We start from the raw sequence: 23,667 nt of genomic DNA on the forward strand, positions 1-23,667 counted from the left end.
GTGGGAAGGAACAGTCAAGGCCAGGTAAGCAGCCTTAAGATTGGCTGCTTTGAATAATGTCATCTGTCCCTAGCTGTCCGGAATCTGGTCCTGAGGTGATGAGAGCAGGTGAATGGTGGATCAGAGTGTGAGAGCCCAGTGAGAGCTCAGTTAAAGCAGGTTTGGGAGGGTATGGTCTCTGGCTTGGTTGGTTTGCATATGAAAGACAGCCCTGGGTGAGTTGTTCACCATCTCTGCGAATTAGCTAGCCTTATGAGGAGCAGTCTCTCCAGGGTCAGCAAGGCCCCAGACGTCACATCAAAACATCAGAAGCACATGGTTAACACAATACTCTAACATTCATCTGTCATAGGACTCCTCTCCCAACTCACCTAGTTTGGTCCTGCTACAAGGGAAGGCATGTTGTTTTCTTTCAGGCCCCTGTTTATACATGTTTACCTTGAGTGGATGGGGGCAGGGTGGGTGCTAAGTGGTGTATTGTGAGGGAGCAGTTTATTGATTCATAGTCTCATCCAGCTATTTAAATACTTACTAACCAAGTATAAGTGTGCCAAGCAAAATTGCTTCCTAAGAGAGAAAAGTTAGCTGTACAATAGGGACGTTTCAGTTATAGTAACAACAGGTAGCAGGGAGGCCATCAGACTGACTGTAGGTCATGGCCAGGAGAGGGAGGAGAAGGAGAAGGACAGGAGACTGGCAATAAACCAAGAAGTCTCAATGTTAGGGGAAGAGTAGCCACAAAGAAAAATAGTCTGCCGCAAAAGGGAAGAGGCTCATCATGGACAAACTATTTCACAATGCGTTTGGAACCAGCCCTATTTATTTATTTTACCTTTCTGAAAGTATCTGGTTTTCTAAGCAAAGGAAAATAAAACAGGGAGTGCGATGTATCTGACCCATGCTCCTAATTACAGTACTTTTACATTTCTAGAGCTTAGAAAAAGGAAGAACTTAATTAAAAACCTGTTTTGAGTTTTGAACCTTTGGAGAAAAAGTACTCTAGAAATCAAACAAATGAATTTTAAAATTCTACCCCTGTAAATTTGAAGGGGAGTCCCCACCCTTCAAATCATTTCCACGATAGCCCAGTGTCTCCCTCTTTTCTTTCCATTCTGTCATTGCTTCCATGGGCTTGACAATGAAACGTCTGAGTTACACCAGGAGTGAAGGTAAGGAGGGGACAGTGAAGGGCGAAGGAGTTAAGTTACTTCTATAGGTTATGAAAAGTGTGGAATCCAAACTTGAATGCTTCATTATCCAAACAGTTAGTTACACTAGTCTTTTTTTTAACTGAAGAACAATTGACATAAAATATTGTGTTAGTTTTAGGTATATGGCATAATGATTTGATCTTTATATACATTATGGTCACTGCAAGAAGTCTAGTTATCATTTGTCACCATAAAGAGTTATTACAATATTATTAACTGCATTCCCTGTGCTATACCTTACATCCCATATCTTACTTATTTTATAACTGAAAGACTGTACCTCGTAATCTCCTTCATCTACCTTGTCTCCCAATCTACTCCATCCTTTATATGTAGGTAAGTGAAATTGAATGGTATTTGTTTTTCTGTCTATTTCACTTATGTAATTAATAGTCGTTAGGTCCAACCATGCTGTTGTAAATGGCAATATTTCTTTCTTTTTCATGGCTGAGTAATATTCCATTTTATATATATCACATCTTCTTAATGCATTTACCTACCAATGGACACTTGGGTTGCTTCCATATCATGGCTATTGCAAATAATGCTGCAGTGAATATAGGGGTTCATTTGTCTTTTCAAATTAGTGTTTTGGTTTTCTTCGGATTAATACCTAAAAGTGGAATTGCTAGATTGTATGGTAGTTCTATTTTTAATTTTTTGAGGAACCTCCATACTGTTTTCCTTAGTGACCACACCAATTCACATTCCCACTGACAGTGCAAGAGCATTCTTTTTTCTCCACATCCTCATCCACATCCACTTGTTATTTTGGTTCCACTAAGTCTTAATAGCAGGATACAATTCTACATTAAGCCCACTGGTCTTAATATGGGAACATATGGTGTTAGCCTAGGCTTGAGGAAGAAAAAAATAGAAAAGATCTGACATAATTCTAGCAGTGGTGACGTAAGAATTTTGAAATTAAAAAACATGTTGTGTTAGAGGTTCTGTTTCCCAAGAAGAAGACTCTGAGACTAAATTTCCTTGCAGGAAGTTTATTGGAGAGTACCCTAGGGACCTGTGGGGAAATGAGGAATGTAGGATTGGGCAGAAGGAAAAGTTGGGCTATGACACAGTCACAACAAGGGCTCAGATTAACTCATGGGCATATTTAGTGCTGGGATGTACTTGCAGAGTTGTCTAAAACTGGAGAGTGCGGCCAGGCCTTTATACCCTCACAGTGATCGTTTGATGCAGGCTGCACACAGGAAAGGTGTGTGATCACAGGAAAGGCAGCTCACCTTAGCAGAGGGAAATCTCTGTGTTGGAGGTCGGTGAGTGGGATTCAGCTAAGAGCTGAATCGATACAACCAGCAGCTGGGGGGGGGGTCATGGTCTGAATGTTTGTGTGTCCCCAAAATGCATTTATTAAATCATAATGCCTAATATGATGTTAGTAGGAGATGGGGGGTCTTTGAGAAGTGATTAGGTCAGGACAGTGAAGCCCTCATGAACGGGATGAGTGTTTTATAAAAGAGACTCCAGAGAGATTCCTTCCTTTTCTCCCATGTGAAAATACAATTAGAAGTCTGCAACCCAGAAAAGGGGCCTCACGCGACCATGACGGCTCCCTGATCTTGAACTTACAGTCTACAGAACTGTGAGAAATAAATTTCACTTGTTTATAAGTCACTCAGTCTGTGATATTTTATTATGACATCCCAAACAGACTAAGACATAGGTGAAGAGTGTGTCTGATCTAAAGAAGTTGGGGGTGATCTCTGTGGCTCACCATAGTATCTACTGTAGCAGATGGAACAGTGTTTTCTTTCAGATTACCATAATCACTGAACCAATGCAATGCAAAAGAATGGATTTATTTATCAAATAAAATACGTAGTACCTTCACTGAATCAGGGTTGGGGCAGAACATATGACCATGTTGTCTTCACTAAAAGGATTGGAGTAGGCTTCCAGCGGCAGTACAACATGATCACTCACTCATTCATCCCTTCATCAAATATTGATTGAGTACCTCTACCATGACATGAAGATGGACCAGAAAACAGATGAGACACCCAAAGCACAATGTTAACTTCACCTCTTCCCATCCTCACCATCTGGTTCCCCAGATGGGTTACAGGACACACCCGAAGTTCACTGGGAATTTGAGAGGTGGTCTGAATTTCTAATATACTTAGTAGATATTCAAATATTTTGATGATGGTGGTCATAATGCATATCAGCAAAGAGAAAGTGAAAACTTGAACAGTAATTAGTGACTGTGCAAAAATTGATGTTAGGCTTAACTCTAAATTGTGACCGTGATGCTTATTTGTACCAACTAAATTTTGTGCACCCAATCATATTTCTTGCTACATATCTTCCTTTTTTATCCAAAGTTGATAGTACCTTATCTTGCTATCTCCAAGTGCCGCTTGGCACTTGGAGTGCCGCTCACTTCCTCTGGCACATCAACCTTCTTGCTAATAATTACCACCCAGTAGTCCATCCTTTATTGCTTTCCTACAAACTCATGGCCTCTGTCTTTACTCCTTCCTCTATCTTCACCTCATCCTAGGGTGTTGCTCCAGGTCACTGGATGGGGCAGAGATTGAATCAGGCAGAGTTATAGTATCAAGGCTGAGTACAAAGGAGTGTGGTCAGGGAAGGAAGTATCTGGAGGGAAGTGGTATACACTGAACAGTATATCGAAAGTTTTGGCGCTGTCCTGAAATCTCTACACTCTACATCAGGATCATAAGAATCTCACTGCTCCCAAAAGGCACTCCCCCACACTTTGGCAAATATACCACAGAAAGAGTAACCCTCACTCCACCACACTTCGGCAACTATGCCACAGAATGAAGGTAGGAAATAATTACTTGTGATCTAATTCCTTAGACCTGCAGCCTCTCTTGGACTGACTCATTCTGTTCACGCCACATGCTTCTTTCCTTTCACACCACAAATGATATGCCAGGGCTGGAGATGGAAGAAGCTAGTCAGTCAATAAAGGGAAATATTAGGTGTTCACAGCAGGCAGGTAGTTTGTGGTAAGGTACGTATTTACATGACTGTGAAATGCAAGAATGGTAGTGACCAATAATGTGATGTTGATGTGTAAGGTGAGGGCCAAGGGTCAAAGAACCACTGCTCCCTTGGGGTCAGCTCGTGTTTGGGAAAGAATGGTAGCCAGTGAGGTTAAGGCTGGATATAATTATGGAAGCCACACCAAGTGTTAAAATGGCAATTTACTTAGGGCTACAGTTTTAGAACTGTCATCAGCTTATGACCTTCTAGTTCTCCTTCCACCTTCTTATTTTCCAATTTGCTAAATTATAGAATATTCAAGTTCATCAGGGTTTCCTGAAGGAGAAATTCACCATTTTCCAATCTGTGTGATTTTAAGTATATATTAGTATCTTAGCATAACAATTTCTGAAAAGCTCAAGTCACGAAACACAATTTCCACATAGTTCTCAAATGTCTGTTTTTAAGCACAATGTTTTCAATTCCCAGTAAGAGATAGACATTTTAAGAATAAACTTAAAAGGACTTTGTCGCTAGATGACTAATGAGTCAATGAGGAAAGCTGTGATAACCATCGAGCAGGATCTGAAAAGAGATGCATTTGGAATAGGCCATATATCAGTTACAGTTATTAGTCACCAAAAACAACAGAACCCAAACCATAGCAAAGGCTGTTGTGTTTGTGGAGCTAATATTAATTTCTCACGCACTTCTAAGAATTCTTGACCGCGATTCTGTAAAGGACACATCCCTTAAACAGATACTAAGAAATCCATCAAGATAAAAGATTTCATTTTTTTCTCCCTCTAGAGAGATCAAGCCTCTAAGGTCGGAGAGAAGTGGCCATAGTTGTAGGAAAGAGAAAAAATTTTAAGTGAATGGGAAATCTAAGGAAAAAGTCACTTCTCTAAGCAACTATCTTTTCCATCTGTTATTTCTCTGCTCTGCACTTAAGAGACTATTATGAGGTTTCATTTATTTAAGGCATCTCGTCTTTTATCATCTGTCATAGTAAAATGATTGTCCATAAGAGGAGAAAGGTATGGAGTACTGTTCGTCACAAAGAGGACTGTCAAAGGATCTGCCTCTTTAGACGTGAAGATTTAGATTTTAAAATAATGGCATCCAGAAAAAAGTGACTCTTAGGATTCCAAATGCCATACATCTCTTCAAAATTGACCCAACGTGTTGAAGAAAATTAACTAACGGACGTAGGAGCACCTGCACTTTCCAGCGTCCATTTATTGTACAACTGGTCTAATTCATACTAATGGAAGGAGCAGGGACAGTGTGGCCCTACCATTAGGAAAGCTGAAACAGTTCCGACTTCTCCATTAAGTTTAGCACATCCCCCTGGGAATGTGACTGTCTTATTTTCCCATTCCCATCACTTTCCCACTCCATTAACATGTGAAATTGAGTTAATTTTAACTTTCTATCTCCTCACAAATACATAGCAAAGATAAAATGAAGTGAGGAATGGAAAGCACTCTGAGATGTAAAAACACACACTGATTTTGGCCTGGACCCAGAAACTCCTCTGAACAAGCGCTCTACACACACACACACACACACACACACACACACACACACACGTCCCTGATGCTGAAACACTTCAGCCTCAATGGCTAAGAAAGGGAGAGAGCTGTGCAATCCTCCAACACACAGTTAATCTAATTGGTAGACTTGGCTCTGTGAGTTTATGGTCAAGGGTGTGCAGACTGAAATGTCTCCACATTTATTTTCCCAGCCCAGAAGAGCCAAGAATGGAATCTCCTCATCTGTAGGTGCCGTCCGACAGCACAGGCATACGTGGTTCGAATGTACTTCTGTCATGGGCACAGGAGGACATCTGACTTCTCCAAGTCTCAATTTCCTCCACACAAAATAAGGGGATGAAGGAAATGACTGTAAAGGTTCTTTTCAACTCCGACATTTTGGGTTTTGAAAATTGAAGGAAAAGGAGGGCAGAACTGACTAGCTCACGTCCTGGGCGCCAGGCCAGACATTCTACCTCCCCATTGTCTCCTCATAATGAAAATAACTTTGGTTCAGTTAAGGCCAACACAGCCTACATCTCCCACTGGTTTGTAAATCAGCCATTAGACTCAACTCAAAAGCGGCTGATTCTATTTCTGTCTGGCTTTCAGTGCCAAAGCTCAACCCCCAGTTTGTTTGGTTTTAATAAATTTATTCTGTTGTTGCGGACATTGTGTAAAATGGAAAAAACAAGTCTAGACTGGTTTGAGTTCAGGAAGTTTGGGCAGGGTCTCTTTATTAAAAATAAACATCCTCCCTCTTTCTTCCTTTTCACTCTTTTCTCACAAATCTGCTCCCCAAAGCCCTCAGAATCTGGGGCTCCACTATCTGATTATTGCCCCAGATCCTTGAAGAACATTTCAACCCCTTCATGAATAATATCACCAACAATACAAGGAATTCTTTTTTTTTTTAGCGTTTATTTACTCTTGAGACAGAGAGAGACAGAGCGTGAATAGGGGAGGGGCAGAGAGAGAGGGAGACACAGAATCTGAAACAGGCTCCAGGCTTTGAGCTGTCAGCACAGAGTCCGACGCGGGGCTGGAACTCACGGACTGCGAGATCACGACCTGAGCCAAAGTCGGACGCTTAACCGACTGAGCCACCCAGGCGCCCCAATACAAGGAATTCTTAACAAGCTAACAATAATACAATTTGGACACGATAAAAGATGAATTATCTGAACCCTGGTAGGATCTTTTATCTTCCGTTTATAAAAGTTAGCACATGAATCCCAGTGAGGGAGACCCATTTTTATCTGCATCTTGCAGTCTATTTTTTGGCACTCACTGCCCTTCTAGCTTTAATTAAGGATGGTGGTCTTCATCACTTCCTGTTCCAACAGGGCACTCAATTCTGTAACGCGAGCCAGGATTGAGATTGCTTTCAGTTCTCTCTTTTCCACCTTTTAGAGATTTTCCTTTCCTCTTGAATCTGCCTCTTCCTTTTCTCCTCAGGAGATTATGTGAAGTGCTATTAAAATATAGGGGTTTGTGATCAGTGAAGTTCACAAGGGACTTGCCAAAGAAACCACACTAATAATTATTTCTAGTTCTTCATTTGAAACAAATATCTGGAAGAGCCTGGTGGAAGGCAATGTATCATGACAGTTAGGCACATGGGCTCTGGGGTCAGACAGTCTGATTCTACAACTTATTAACTGTGTGAACTTCTCCAAGTTTCTTAATTCCTCTGTGTCTCCTACAGCGCAAACTGGGAATAATAACAGCACTAACCTTGTAGGTTTATTGTGAAGATCAGATGAAATGGCACAAATTAAGGACTTGGAACATCACTTGGCAACAGAGTGAGCATCAATTACTATCCCTGAGGAATATCCCAAAGGGGGCAGACGCACACTTCACAAGCTTTCTTTGTTTTTCCTTTTCTCTTCTAGTTTGTACTAAGGTACCAACTATTTCTACACAGAATATCTGCTGCGCCTTCCCTAGTTGGAAGCCTGTCATTAGCCACCAAGGGCCCTACTCAGATGGGTCTCTCTAGAGGTCCCCTTGGGCCTCTGGGCAACCTGAGTGCATGATACTGGCCTTAACCAATACAGCATTGATCACATCTTATTGCCACTATTAATTTACTAACTTTCCTTTAAAAGCATATAGCATACACAGAAAATTGAAACATAGTTTAGAGATCTCTGGGATACATCCAAAAACCTGTTTTCTACATTTCTTTCCACCACCATGTCTATGGTAATCTGAAAATGTACGAGCGTAGAACAGTGACAAGTCTGAAAGAGAATCCACAGAATTTGTCTTTTTAGTTTAGAAAACTAGCTTGGTTGTCTCCAAGAATAAATTTGTTGGAACCTCTAGATTTTCTCCTCTTAAAAACTTCAAAACCATATATATATGTATATATATATATATATATATATGTGTGTATATATATGTATGTGTGTATATATATGTATATATATGTGTATATACACATATATATACATATATATACACACATATATATGTGTGTGTGTGTATGTATATATATATATACACACACCCCACACACACAAGAAGACCATACAAATTAGCCCCTGCTGAACAAATAAACTTTTTGGAATTTATCTATTTACCTAAAAAGCTTTTGGAAAATTATACATATAAATTAGACATTTTACTGATGGAAAATTAAATCAGGGACGTGGGAAGAAGTGTTGAAGTATGATATAAGAAAACTCTTTTTTTTTTTTTTTTTTTTTTTTTTTAGTGAATGGTGTGTGGCACCTGGGTGGCTCATTCGGTTAAGCGTCAGACTCTTGATTTTGTCTCAGGTCATTATCTCACAGTTCGTGGGTTTGAGCCCTGTGTCAGGCTCCACACTGTCAGCACAGAGCCTGCTTGCAATTTTCTCTCTCCTCCTTTCTCTCTCTGCCCCTCTCCTGCTTGTGTGCACACTTTTTCTCTTTCAAAATGAATAAACTTTTTTAAAAAGTTTGTGAATAAGAAAGAAAAAAAGAACAGTGAAGGCAAAAACAAACAAACAAAAAAGATGAAAACCAAAAACCAATAAAGAACCTGGAGCTTTTCCCATGTGAAATGAGGAGACATAAAATGTGGGCCTCCTCCTTTCCAATAGCCACCTAGCTATTAGCTACCTACCGATCTATCTATCTATCTATTTCTCTCTCTTTCTCTGGTTCCCATGTGCAATGGCTCTAAGAATGGCCACAGAAGCTCCAGAAGATAGGTAACATAAACTGTGCAACCAATTCAGATTAACCAACTCAACAGATATTCAAAGGGAGCCTGGAGTGATGGAAACCAAATCTGAGTTTTAGTCTCAACTCCAGCATTCACTGGTTCCATCTTTGAGCAGGTTAACCTTTTTAAACCCGAAATGGGTGTAACATACATACCTGGAAAGGTTTTTATGAAAATTAGAAATAATGTAGGTGAAATATCTAGAATATAATTGGTACTTGATATATAATAGATATTATTATTCTTATCGTTACTATTATTTTAAAAAATCTCTACACCCAATGTGGGGCTCAAAACCATGACTGCGAGATCAAAAGTCATATGCTCTATCCATTGAGCCAACCAGTAGCCCTTATTATCATTATTATTATAAAGTACATAAAGCAATATAAGTAAAACATGGTTATTACTCTCAGAAGGGTTTAAAAGGACTAAACTCAGAAAAAAATTCAGAAAAACTTCTTGAAAATATTGGAGAAAAGAGAGAAAAATGCTTAAAGATGTTAAAGGCTGCAAAATTTACCTCCTAAAACAAACATACTACAATGACTGGGCATTTTTATTAGGAAATAGATTTTGCTCAGTTAGTCTCAGGCCAAATAAATACTGTATCAGTGGTGACACATGACATGGGAATTGAGCTGGTCCAAAAGAAACAAGCAGGATTTAAGTAGACAGAGAGGAAAGCATTCTAAAATAGGGGAGTGGTGTGGGGCAAAGGGACACAGCTGTCTGAGATAATCCTGAGCCTTTAAACACCTACTTCCCAGAGCCAGTGGAAGAAACTTCTGACAACCCTACTTTATTCAGAGCTACATTCGGGGCCTTTTTTAATATTCTTGTATCCTAGGCTCAGAGACCTGCAGCTAATCTCTTAACTTCTTGGTACATTTTCCATGTACAGCCTGGAACTCTACCTTAGGACCCAACATTTAACGTTGTTCCTCTGGTGCTATCTCTTGCTCCCCTTTCCTTGATAGTAATTTGAACTTGGCCCTTACATAGTGTCTTTTTCTGGTCCCTCCAGATGATTACTCAGCCTGATCCCATGAGGCTATTACAGCCCAAATTAATGCCAAGTACTTGGTCCCTAGAGAGGGAATGGAAAAAGACATGGAAAATACAAAATATTTGTAAATTAATTTGACTGAGGGAGAGCATTTGGGAAGACGAGTGGTTAAAAACGTTGGCAAAATCTTTTGCAAATTGTAGAGTTCTTTCCACACTGCCTCTCTCATAAAACACTTTGTGTTTTCCAAATTATATTAGCTGAGCAGGCCCATGGTCCACCAAAGGCTAAGTGACAGACTGAAACTTTGGGTCTGATGTTATGTCAGGTCACTGAACTAGGCAGCCAAAGTCAGCATCTCCAGAGTGGGAAGGGCTTTCTCTTGTCTTCTTAAAGGGGAGTATTTATGGCCATATTCATGTTTTTTACAACAAACCCAATTGTAAGCCATCATTTAAAAAGTGATTTAGCAATATTTTTAGTGTGACTTGGTCAAATAACAAATATGTATCGATCGCCTACTCTGAGCAAATCATCCCAATGAACTTGTGTGTTTAAACTCTCTCTCTATAACTCTATTTTGTTGATATTGTGCAATACATTTATTGTTTGGTTTTATTATTATAACTCATGAAGGAGTTAGGAAATAGTAAGCAAAAAAAAAAAAAAAAAAAAAAAAAGACTCATCTCCTTCCTCCATCCCTGAGTACAAAGCAGCTCATTTTATGGAGGGAGACAGGTGGGAACCCATTTAGGGAAAGGTATATTTTCATTTACTTTGAAAAATACACGTGTTTTATTTGAATGGGCTCTTGACTCCCAAATTTGCATTTCCGGCTCAGATCAGACACTGAACACCAACCACATGCTCTACATCTCTATCTAGATATCACAAAAACATCTCAATTCATTCTCATTTCTCCCTAAAACTGTGAACTGCTCCAGATCAGCAAAAATTGTATAATCTAGAAACAAAGGCGTGCGTCTTTGACGCACGCCTTTGCCTCTACATTTATTGGTTCAACATTACCTTCTAAGTAACTTCTATGTCCCTCCTCCTTTCCCTCTTTCCAACGGCATCTTATATTAAGCTACCATCACCCAGCACTGAGTTTCTACAATGGTCTTCCAAATAGATCTTCCTGAATTAATTCTTGACCCTTCTCAATCTATTCTCTATACGGCAGCCAGACTCATGTTTTTAAAACAGTATTTTATTATGTCTTCCTTCTCCTTCTTAAACTTCTTCAGTGGTTTTCAATTAGTTTTAAGATTTAAAAGTGTTAGGGGCGCCTGGGTGGCTCAGTCGGTTAAGCGTCCGACTTCGGCTCAGGTCATGATCTCTCGGTTTGTGAGTTCACTCTCGGTTTGTGAGTTCGAGCCCCACGTCAGGCTCTGTGCTGACAGCTCAGAGCCTGGAGCCTGCCTCAGATTCTGTGTCTCCCCATCTCCCTGTCTCTCGGCCCCTCCTCTGCTCATACTCTGTCTCTGTCTCTCAATAATATGTAAACATTAAAAAAAAATTTTTTAAATGTTAGACCTTTGGCATTTTCACATGGTCCTGCCTAATTCCCAAGACTTATGTCTTTTTTTTCCAGTTTTATTGAGGCGTGACAGACAAATAAAATTTGTATTTATTTAGGCTGTACAATGTGTTTTTAATGTGTGCAAAATAATGACTTAAATATGCATTGTGAAATGATTACCATAGTCAATTAACTCATCCATCCCCTAACATAGCTACATTTGGGTGTGCGTGTGTGCAAGGAGAACACCTAAGATCTTATGCCTTCGGATGCACAAAGCCTCATTCCACCTTACAATGTATATAGTTACTGTAGTTCAGTTTTTCTCTTCCTATTTTTACTGCCCCTTTTATTTATTTATTCTTCAAATTGCAGACCAAACATTCTTATTCAAGAAATTTTTCCTAACCTCTTAAATCAACCTCTAGATCCATTGTCATGTAGTTTCTTAACTTGAAATACTTTTCCTTCATAACATTTATTGAAGTTTATAATTATGCATTTTTTGTGATTCTCTCATTCAATAAGACTGTGTGTTCCACAGGATGGAGATATATCCATCTTGCTCATTCGCATAGCACCACACTGTGATAAACCAGTGTTGGGAGTAGATGGGGGTGGGCTGGTCCAAGGGAACATTCAAATATAAGTAAGTGAGGGTGCCTGGGGGGGCTCAATAGGTTAAGGGTCCCACTCTTGATTTCGGCTCAGGTCATGGTCTTCACAGGTTGAGCCCTGCGTTGGGCTCTGCGTGGACAGTGCAGAGCCTGCTTGGGATTATCTGTCTCCCTCTCTCTCTGCCCCTCTCCTGCTTAAGCTCTATCTCTCTCTTACAAAATAAACATTAAAAAAATTTTTCAACAGAATTTTTAAAAAATGAGCAAATGAGCTTCACATCTTGCAGTACAGGTACAGGCCCTCCAAGCAATTCCTATAATCTTTCCATTTCTTCTTAGCATTTACCCCTATCTTATATAAAATTATTTACTTATTTTTATTAGTTTATTATTTGTCTCCTCTGCTGCTAGTACCTACACATAGTATTAGCTTGACAAATGGATGGTGTGAACAATGAATTAAAGTGAATGTTACATTAAACCAAAAAATTTTAATGAATCAATTTGGAAGAAATAACTCATGCCACAAAAATGAATTTGTGCCCCAGGGAAGAAGGAAATTATGTCTATAATTACAAATCAGTATAAATGTGTGAGGGTGGTCAGTGTCTCAGAATAACATGTATGACTGGAAAGTGGAAATGAATATCTGGAAAGGTAGCTCTGGAGAGAGCACTGGGCATAGGAAGTGGCTGTGGGAATTTGCAACCACGTGGATGGAACTGGAGGGTATTACGCTAAGTGAATAAGTCAGTCAGAGAGAGATAGCAGATGATTTCACTCATATGTGGAATCTGAGAAGCTGAACAGAAGAACACAGGGGAAGTGAAGGAAACATAAGATAAAAACAGAGAAGGAGGCAAACCATAAGAGACTCGTAAATACAGAGAACAAAATGAGGGTTCATTGTGGAGGGTGGTTACATGGGTGACGGGCATTAAGGAGGGAACTTTTCGGGATGAGCACTGGGTGTCATATGTAAGAGATGAACCACTAGATTCTACTCCTGAAGCCAAGACTACACTGTATGTTAACTAACTTGAGAATAGAAAATAATAATAAATAAAATAAAGGAAGTGGCTGTGAGATATGTGGTTACATTATTACAGACGTTGAATGCATCTCCGTAAACCTCTGTTGTTGCTGTTGCTATTTTAATTAGGGGTAAAACTAACAACCAGTAGACAAAGGAAGGATGTGATTAATTAATCTTTGGTTGTATTCACCCCATTTCACCACCTCAGTGAAGAATGAGCCTCTAATACCTGTTCTGCCTTTTTTATATATTCTAAGCAGCCTAAATGTTGAAACCCCACTATGGCAGACCTATGAGCTAGGTGAGAGTGTTGGGGCCATTTTTCTAGGCTTGATTGAGCTTTGAGGCTTTTCAGAGGCTAGAAACATGAGCAGCACAGACTGACCATGGTGACTCATGCCAATACCTCATTCTTTCCATTGAGAAGTTGTGAAAACAAATCAGCAAAGCTTCCTGGCTCTAGAATCTGAAGTAGGAAGTGCAGTGTCTATGCCCTGGCACAGACTGGACCTGGCTAACTCCTGATGAGGCTCTACTGCCTTCAAATGCAGGACTGCCTACATTTCTGCTACTGTGACACTTGAGTGACTAACTGAACCATTTTACATTCTTTTTTTTTTTTTTAACGTATTTATTTTGAGAGAGAGAGAGAGACAGAGCAGAGGAGGGGCAGATAGAGGGAGAGTGTGAATCTCAAGCAGGCTCCAGGCCATCGGCAAAGAGCCTATCGTGGGACTCAATCTCATGAACCATGAGATCGTGATGTGAGCCGAAGTCAAAAGTTGGATGCTTAGCCAACTGAGCCACCCAGGCACCCCTGTATTCTGGGTTTGTTTGTTTGTTTGTTTTGAAAAGTATATCAGGGACATCTTTGTACTGAGAGTAGACAGCATCTAGGACTGTGTGTAGCACACAGTTAATATGCAACAAATACTGTTGAATAAATGAGTCAATAAATGACCAGAAAGAAATTCATGCAGTAGCATAGAGGGATTATGTGGATGCTTGTTGGTATCTGGGTTTATATCCAAAAAATGTCTCCCATGAGAAATCAAAAAGTTAGGTCTACTCTGAAGATGGGTTTGAACTCTAAATGTATACTACCTTTGTATCTAAGAACTCTCAAGTTGATGAATTAGCACAAAATTCTGCCCCCTTGGGCAACTGCATAGAAACTAAAACAATTCTGGAAAGATAATCTAATGACTTGGCTGATTAGGATTCCTACAAAGAGTAGCCCAAACAAGGTAAACTCATTATTCAAAGAGACAAAATATATGAGGGAACTCATCAACAGACATAAGAATCAAGAAGAGGGGCGCCTGGGTGGCTCAGTCGCTTAAGCGGCCCACTTCGGCTCAGGTCATGATCTTGCTGTTGGTGAGTTTGAGCCCCACGTCAGGCTCTGTGCTGACAGCTCTGAGCCTGGAGCCTGCTTCAGATTCTGTGTCTCCCTCTCTTTTTACTCCTCCTCTGCTTGCACTCTGTCTCTTTCTCTCTCTCAAAAAGAAATAAACATTAAAAAATTCACTAAAAAAGAAGAAGACATTAGTGAATAGGGGGAAATATTTTAGTAAGCTACTTAGAATTCAGTAAAGAATTCAGTAAAATATTTTAGCAAACTACTAAGAATTTGGTATGAAAGAGTATTAAGACACATGGAGGATAAATTGAGCATGTCCAACACCAGTTAGTAAAAGTTGAAGAAAGAGGCGTGAACGAAAGTGAGACAGAGGCAGTATGTGAAGAAATAACGTCTTTGAAAATGTCTGAATTGAAGAAAAGCATGAATTCATCACATGGCCGAAGCGCAGTCCTGAGCCATGTAAATAGAAACATAAACACAGATACCCATGTCATAGTGAAACACAGACCACCAAAGAATTAAAAGAAAAATCTTAAAATCACTGATGAGAAAAGGCACTGTTAGACTGACCTCAGATTTTGCAACAGTATCGGAAGAAGCCAGAAGGTAATGGAAAAGCATTTGAAAGTACTAGGAAAGCAAATTTCAAACTAAAATTTTTATTTCTAGGTAAACTATCACTTCAGAGGAAGGACAAAATACACAAATATATTTTTGGATGAATACTGTAATTTGTTGGCAATGTATTTACTTCAGAAAGTTGTACAAAGAGAGGTGAAATTGAATGCAAGGAGATTGGAAAACAAATGTGTAAGTCAAAACAAACAGTGGGTATCTAAAACATTAATGGTGACTGTGACTAATCATGGGAATAACTTAATTGGCATTAAACCTTTTAATCATCAAGCAAACAAAAATAATTTCATAAGGCCAACATTAGAAAATCTATTATTGTAACCCATCATATTGAGAGATTAATGAGAAGATAATGTGTGATATTGCAACACATGAAAAAACAACCTTATATGTATAATTTAAGACCCCTCTTGGTTTTAAAAATAATAACTCTTAGCAGACTAAGATTTGAAGAGAACATTTTCTCCAGATAAAGGATATTCATTTTTTAAAAATCTATAAATATATCACATCATAATCAGGGGGAACGTGAGAAGCATTTCCTTGCAAGTTAAAAACACAGAAAAGATACCTACTATCTACCTTATTCCTACCAATGCAATAAAACAAACAAAAAATCTAAAATATATTTTTGAAAAGAATATACAAAAACAGCATTGTCAATATTTACTGTTTATATTTGCCTACATAGAAATTGAAGGAAGCTATAGACAAATTTTTAGATTAATATGGGAGTTAACTAATATGATAATCAATATGATTACCGTGTTATAAAAAGAAGGTTTTTTTTCTGGAGTCTGCTTTGGATTCTGTGTCTTCCTCTCTCTCTGCTCCTCCCCTGCTCATGCTCTGTCTCTTTCTCTCTCAAAAATAAACATTTTAAAAAATTAAATAAAAATAAAATAAAGGATATTTTTAAAATCCTCAGTGTTCCTAAATACACCAGTAGAAATTATATTTAAGTGTACCTTTTAAATGCCATTCACAAGAACACTGAAAGTCATAATAAATCAAACAAAAGATATTCAAGATCTTTACGGGAAAAAATGTAAAATTTGTATAAAAAATATAAAATCAACTGAAGAAGTTTTAAAACATGTCATGGCCATGGATGGACAGATTCAATTTTCTAAAGATGTCATTTCTCCTCAAATTTCTCAATCATTTTAAATAAAATTCCAAGAAAAATCCCAAAAAGTTTTTTAAATAAAATTTGACAAGGCTAATCAAGAGTATATGAGAAGCCAAAAAGCCAAGCATAGCCAAAATAATTTTAAGAAAAGGAGAAAACTTAGTCTTCCAGACAACAGAATTATTAGAAGTCTTGGGAAATTGTAAGATTTGTTATGGCACAAGGAAAACAGGTATGTAACAATACAGAAACCAGAAACAGTTCCTCTTTGAAGGCAGCTTGAGAACATTGCAAATCAATAAGGAAAGGATGTACTATTACATAAAAGAAGCCAGGACAAAAATATTCCCAGATGAATTAAAGATTTAAATGTGAAACATAAAAAGTGAAATTTTTAAGAGATTATCTTTATGACATCTCAAAATTTACAACTGGAATTTTTATTGGGATCGCACTGACTTTATAGATTAAGTGCAGGAAAACTGATATCTTTATAGCGGAAAATCACGCTATCCATGGGCATGGAAGTTATTTCCATCTATTCAGATTATCTTCCATCACTCTTGCTAGAGTGTTGGCATTTTCTTCATAGAGAGTCTATGTAGTCTTGATTATATTAATTCAAAGATATCCAGCAGTTCTTGCTGGTATTATGAAATGTATTCCATTTTCATTATATTTTTCAGTTATTTCTGATGTAAAGAAATGGTACTGTCTTTGTCAATTGATCTGTGATAGGCAAGTTTGCTAACCTCTCATGGATTCTAATAGTTTGTTGAATGGATGATTATTTTTTATGTGTTTTGGGTAACATTGTTTCCAAAAAAAATAAAGTTCTTTATCTTTCTCTCCCCATCCAGTCCTTGTTTTACTTCTTTTCTCTCTGTATAACACAGGTCAGGCCTTCCAGTTCTGTGACAAACAATAGTGATAACAGTAAACATACTTTTCTTATCCCTAGTTTTAAAGGAAGTGCGTTTTTACTTTCTCCATTAAGAAGAATGTTTCGTGGGGGCGCCTGGGTGGCTCAGTTGGTTAAGCGTCCAACTTCGGCTCAGGTCATGATCTCATAGTTTGTGAGCTGGAGCCCCGCATCAGGCTTTGTGCTGACAACTTGGAACCTGGAGCCTGCTTCAGTTTTTGTGTCTCCCTCTCTCTCTGCCCCTCCACTGCTTGCGCTCTGTCTCTCTCTCTCTAAAATAAATAAACATGAAAGAAAAAAAAGCTATGAACCATTAAAAAAAAAAAAAAGAAGAAGAATGTTTGCTGTGAGTTTTTGGCATATAACTACCAATTTAACGAATTTCCAATATATCCCTAATTTGGTAAGATATATGTAATTATATGTAAATTACATCATGTTTATATTTATAAATACATAAATACAAAATCAGTATAAAAATATATATAAAATCAAAAGCTATACATCACCAGCTGCTTTTTCTGCATCAGTTGAGATAATTACACACTTCTTGTCTTTGGATCTGTTACTATGGTGAATAACATTGATTTATGTTCTAATGTTAAAAATGCTTGCATTCCTGGTACAAACCTACTTGATCAGTATGTAGACTTTTTAATATTTTTTAAGACTATGTTAACTAATATTTTATTTTAGATTCTAGTATCCACATTCATAAACTAGACCTACAATTTTGTTTTCTTCTGCCGTTTTTAATTTGGTTTTATAATGAAGAACTCACTAGTCTCATAAAACAAACTATATATCTTTAACATTCTTAAAATTTGGTGGAACAACTTATATAAGATAGAAACTATTTCTCAAAGGATGTGTATGTCTGAACTAAAAAGCCATCTGGGCAGGGGGTATTTTGGAGGGGAGATATTTGGTTGCCATTTTCATTTCTTAGATGTTTAATAGTCTGTTCAAATTTTCTATTTCTTCTCGTGCCAGTTTTGGGTTTTCTACTTTTGTGTTTGCAGAGATATTTCTCTTATTTATCTTTCAAACAATAAGCTTGGATAAATACCTCCTATATTACATTTTGCTCTATATTTTACCGATTTCTTATTGTATACTTATTGTTTTGTTCCTTCTTCTCTTGGGTTTTTCTCTTGCTCTTTTTCTCATTTTCCAACTCAGACTGCATGCTCAGCTCACTTGTTTTCAGCCTCTTTTTTTTTTTTTTTTCTGATTAATGCCTGTAAAGCTATGCATTTCCCTCTCGACACCAATTTGATTGGCTCTCACAAAACTTGATATATAGTGTTATTATTATTCAGATCTAAGCATTTCTTTATTTCCTTGAATCCTTTATTTCATTTTTTTCCTGAAGATTATTTGATAATATATTTTCAATTTCCAAACGTTTGACTTTTTTTAGCTATCATTTTGATATTAAATTCTAATTTTACTGGATTATAATCAGAAAATGTAGTCTATATAATGTTGGTACTTTGGAACTATTGAAGCTTCCTTTGTGTCATGAAGTATAATATTTTTCAGAATAGGATAGAAAAACAAGTATTCTTTGGTGAGCAGTTTCTGAGTTTCAAAGAAAGGTGTATGTGTTAAACATCCAGTTTTAGAATTTGTTTATGCCTGAAATTCTGTAACTTATTGCTTGATCTTGTCCTAGGTTGCCAGGTTGAGTGTGCATGCAGTGAAATGTTGGGCGCGCTCATGTTCATGATGGTTATGTTTTTCTGTTCTACTGGTGTTTTTTTTTTTTTCAGTATAGAGCATACTCCAGTGTCCTTTATGATATTTTTTCTCAACTTCTATTTTGTCATACATTAAGAGTGATACCCCACTTTCTCCTGGTTCAGATTTGCTTGAAATAATTTTTCCATTCTTTTGTTTAAAATCTCTCTGTATCTTTTGTCTTAAATGTCTCCCGTAAGGACTACATAATATTAGACTTCTTTTTAAAAATCTAGTTCAATAGTCTGTATTTTAGTTGGTGAGCTTGACTCATTTACATTAACTAAAATTACCATTATATTAGGATCACTTCCTACAGTATAATTTTTTATACAACTGGTAAAAGATTTTCTCTCAGTATTTATAATTATTTGTTTATATATCTTCCTACCCCTCTAATTGCTTGAGAAAAGATGAATTTTAATTCATACAGTATCTAGATAGAGTAGGTAGTTTATAAGCATTTGTAGAATAAATGAGCAAATGAATGAATTATCATTATTGTGCTTAAAAACTGCTCTGTCACTATGTTAACTTGTTTTATGTATTATAATTATAACATGCTTTCTACTTGCCAGGCCATGTGCCATGTGTTACATTACAATACAGACAGGAGTTGAACATAATCTTCACTCTTTAAATATCCATAATCTAATATACTGTAATTCAGTACAAATGGTATATGCACAAACATATAAACATGCACACATAGAATCGTTCTAATCAGGTAAAGCCCAAGGCATGTAAGCCCATGGTATTGGTATCGTTTAGACAAGTCAGTGGAGAGTTCTAAGCCTTCATTTTCCCATAAGAACTTTATAAAGATAAATTAAGGGCACCTGGGTGGCTGAGTTGAGCGTCTGACTCTTGCTTTCAGCTCAGGTCATTATCCCAGGGTTGTGGGATCAAGCTCCATGTCAGGCCCTATGATGAGTATTGAGCCTGCTTGAGATTCTTTCTCTCTTTCTGCTCCTCTCCCCTACTCTCTCTCTCTCTTTCTCTCAAATAAATAAGAATTTTTAAAAATAATAAATAAATAAAATTATATTCCTTATATGAAGATAATATTTCAGGCTATATTTTGCATTTGTAGGCATATGTGAATTTTATCATAGATTTGTTCAGTTGTTTGTCTGCCTTTTACTCCTGGTCCTCTTTAAAGAATAATAAGAACTGTCTCTTTATTATGCATGTATTTTTTTTTTCAATTTTGGTACACACTGTTAGTGAATTTTTAAACATAATTTAAGGCCTATGTTTCCACAAACCATAAATTAAGGCCTTAAAACATAGCTTAAATAATAGGCTCCATGCCTTGACCTGCATAAATTTATTTCGAGAGTCACTGACATGTTTCAGTATCTTTTCCTTTCTTGTTCTTTTCTTTCGGGACAATTAAAATGCCTTAGGGCTCTTCAACTGCTCTGTGTTTGAATAATTAATCTTACACCATATGGAAACCATTCCTACAAGAAAGCCTTGCGAAATCTACTCACGACAGCCTACGTTGTTGCTTTCGTTTAGGGCAACAGAGAAATTCGCCAGCAAGAAGAGCAGTGAGTTTGCTTTTTTTATGTGTCTTTGAGCCTCCGCAGGAAAAATGCGGCCAGATAAACTGTGCGTGACCCTGGAAGGGGTGAGTCCAGGTATGAAGCACAATATGAAGACCGAATGTGGCGGCTGAGAAATCCAAGTCAAAGTTGCCAGACTTGCTAAGGTCAAAGGCCTCCAGCTGTTCCGGGAACATTTTTACTTTTGTGCCATTGTCCATTGGATTTATTGCTGGCACAAAAATATTAAGTATGTTACAAACTGCTTTTCTGGAGAGTCCACAATATAGAGAATAGCCAATCTCTGTATCAAAGTTTCTTCTCGTTTCCAAGAATCTTTGGCTTCAAAACACAAATCCCCACAAATCCTCCAGCTCTGGTTGCTGACCTTGTAAGAAAGTTCATATGTTACAGTCATCTGAAAATGGGAAGAAAGTGCTGAGATTCATTCCAATAAATACAGCACAGCTTCTGGGAAGAGGGAAAATGGTTCAGCTATTCAGTAAATGTTAAGTGAATATAAAAATTTTGCAAATTGAGGTAGATGAGAAGCTTTTGGATTGCCCTACCCTATTTTTAGAATTAACTTTCTGTATATTAATTATAAATTAGCCAGTCACCTTTTTCCTTTTCAAATTAAAAATTGGGCTTTGTTTCAAGCTATTTGGCATATATAGGGTTACTATGAGAAGATATCAGAGATATTTAACTCAATATGTGAACTCAGCAAGAGAATCCTAGGGTTACTATGAGAAGATACCAGAGATATTTAACTCAATATGTGAATTCAGCAAGAGAATCCTTTCTTCCTTCAGAAAGAAAGATTTCAATCTCCCTGGAAATGATAATTTCCTAGCTAACGAGCTAGACTCTGGCAGATAAATGTGCCTGGAGACCAGTGATTTTACCATCAACAGCTGGGGAGAAGGTAAGTAGCAAGATAGAGAACAAAAATGCCTGTAAACTCAAAAAGGAAGAAGATATGTAGTGGTAAAGAAATAAAAGAGTATTAAGGGAGTGTTTAATGGGAAAAAAAATAACCCACTTGGAGGCTAACTTAAGTAATATGTCATGAAGTCAGTAGTTTTTGAGATAAGCTTCAAAAAATGACCAAGGTTGTTATAGACAGAGGCAGAAAAACAGAAAAAGAGAGTAAACAATAAAAGGAGCAAAGGCTGAGGGACGTCTTAGGAACAAGTTGCTCATTTTGGCTAGAGTATTGGTTATATGCAGGGAAATAGTGAAAGAAAAGAATGGAAAAGACAACCAGGAGTAGAGGTTTAATGACTTCTACATTTAATGACTAACCACTATATTACAGGCACTGTGTATTTTATAAGGATTATCTCAATAAATCTTTACAACAATTTATGTAACAATTGTTATCCGTCAAATGCTACAGTGAGAAAATGACTTATCCACAGTCACATAGTTAGTTTGAAATAACAACAGTAGTTACTTTCATGGTATATTAACTATATGACAGCACTATGCCTGCTACATGTGCTCATGCATTATTTAATTTAATCCTCATTACAACTGCACAGGCTACTTTGCATTATCACTGCCATTTTTTTTTTTTTTTTTAAGATAAAGAAAATGAGAATCAGGGAAATGACAGAGATCACAAAGTGACAGACCAGAACTCACGTTCTGTCCCATTGACTCCAAAGCCTGTGCTCTTTTCCACTGTTTTCTGTCACCAGAGAACCGGGGACACATGTGAAAGGGCTATTGGCTTAATTCAAGCAGTGGGCAGCTACTGTTGTATGTTTTAAAGATGAATCAGATCCAGAGGCTAACCTCAAAGACCTCAAAGTCTGGAGGAGGAGCAAGACAAATGAGTATTCATGCCGAACCCTCATCATTACTAATCCACATTCCAGCCCATATCCATTTCACCTGCCCTTCTATTGCTCTTGCAAAACATAACACAAAACTACATTACATCTTGTTTTCTTCAGTTTATCTTCCTTTCCTTTGGATCCCATTCTTACACCCATTCATTTATCTCCTACCAAAAAACCAGAGGAAGAACTCCCTTTCATTCCCTCAACAGAATAAAAGTCACTTTCCAAATTCTATAGGGACAGGAAATAAATAATCTAAGATTATGAGGAAGACAGGAAACACAGAGAATGATCAACTGGAAGGAACAGAGTCTGGGTGAGGCCACCAGGATTCAGATAAGCCCTGGTTATGGGACTGCTTAAGTGAACGCCGGCAGGCAGGGCTGAATTAGGTCTCCACGGGTCATCCTGACACACATTTCACAGCGTTATTTTCCAAAATGGCTCTATTGGGGAGAATTCGGATGTGGAAACCATCTCTTATTATACAACCCGTTTGCTTTGTAGCTTGGTCAGCAGAGACATGTTCTGCACCCTACGCTCCCTAATATTAACCTGGAAATTTTTTCCTTTGTGTCCTGTCTCAAGATCCTTTTTCTGAATTTCGTCCTGTTTCCAGGATTGGCAATGACCAGATGAGGAAACAAAGGAGAGAAATTGCAGAATTACACATCTCCTCCATGAGATTTTTCCCTCACTGACCAAACACTGGCTGAAAAAAATCGTGTTTTTTTTTTTGTCCCAAAGATTGCAAAGCATATCCACATCTCATGCAAATGTATGAAGATATTTAACTGCCCTGGGAAACAACAGCTGCCTGGGCCCTACTGGCAGGCAGTGATTTGAATGGAACATTTGTAAGACATCTTGCTAGCGGCTTTCAGGCCTAAGCGTTGCCATCCAAACACCAGTCAGTCCTGGAAGCACCACTCCCAAAACAGCATTAAGAACAGAGTGTTCCCTCAAACACTGGATTAGAGAATAATTTTCTATCTTGCTGATCCACTTCAAGGATGAAATAATCTAGCAGCACAAACTTGTACAAGTCTATTCCAACTAGTGCTTGAAAAGAAAATTGAGTTCTCGGATCAAAAGTCACGTAGGCATTACATGGCAGCGTAAGAATTAAACTGAGCTCTGCCAGCTCCCAGTTTGGTTCCCACTGGAGGACACCTTGCTGATTCAGTCGCTTCCACTTTTTCCATTCTCTCCTCTGCTTTGGCCGTCTATTCCTCCACTACTGGGGAAAATCGTAAGTAACACTAAACCAATGAAGTTAACCCGATCTTATTGAAATCATATTTATTGAATGTGTGTATCCCATGGCATTACATGC

General features: G+C 37.8%; 1 protein-coding gene across 2 annotated transcripts in view; it reads right to left on the bottom strand.

Annotated features, from left to right (window-relative positions):
* Nucleotides 1–23,667, bottom strand: part of PDE6H (phosphodiesterase 6H) — a 179,598-nt gene that overhangs the window by 69,373 nt on the left and 86,558 nt on the right. The gene's annotated exons all lie outside the window — the stretch shown is intronic.

Source organism: Panthera pardus, unplaced genomic scaffold, assembly GCF_024362965.1.
Source record: "Panthera pardus isolate Hobbes unplaced genomic scaffold, ASM2436296v1 HiC_scaffold_6, whole genome shotgun sequence".
Classification (NCBI taxonomy): domain Eukaryota; kingdom Metazoa; phylum Chordata; class Mammalia; order Carnivora; family Felidae; genus Panthera; species Panthera pardus.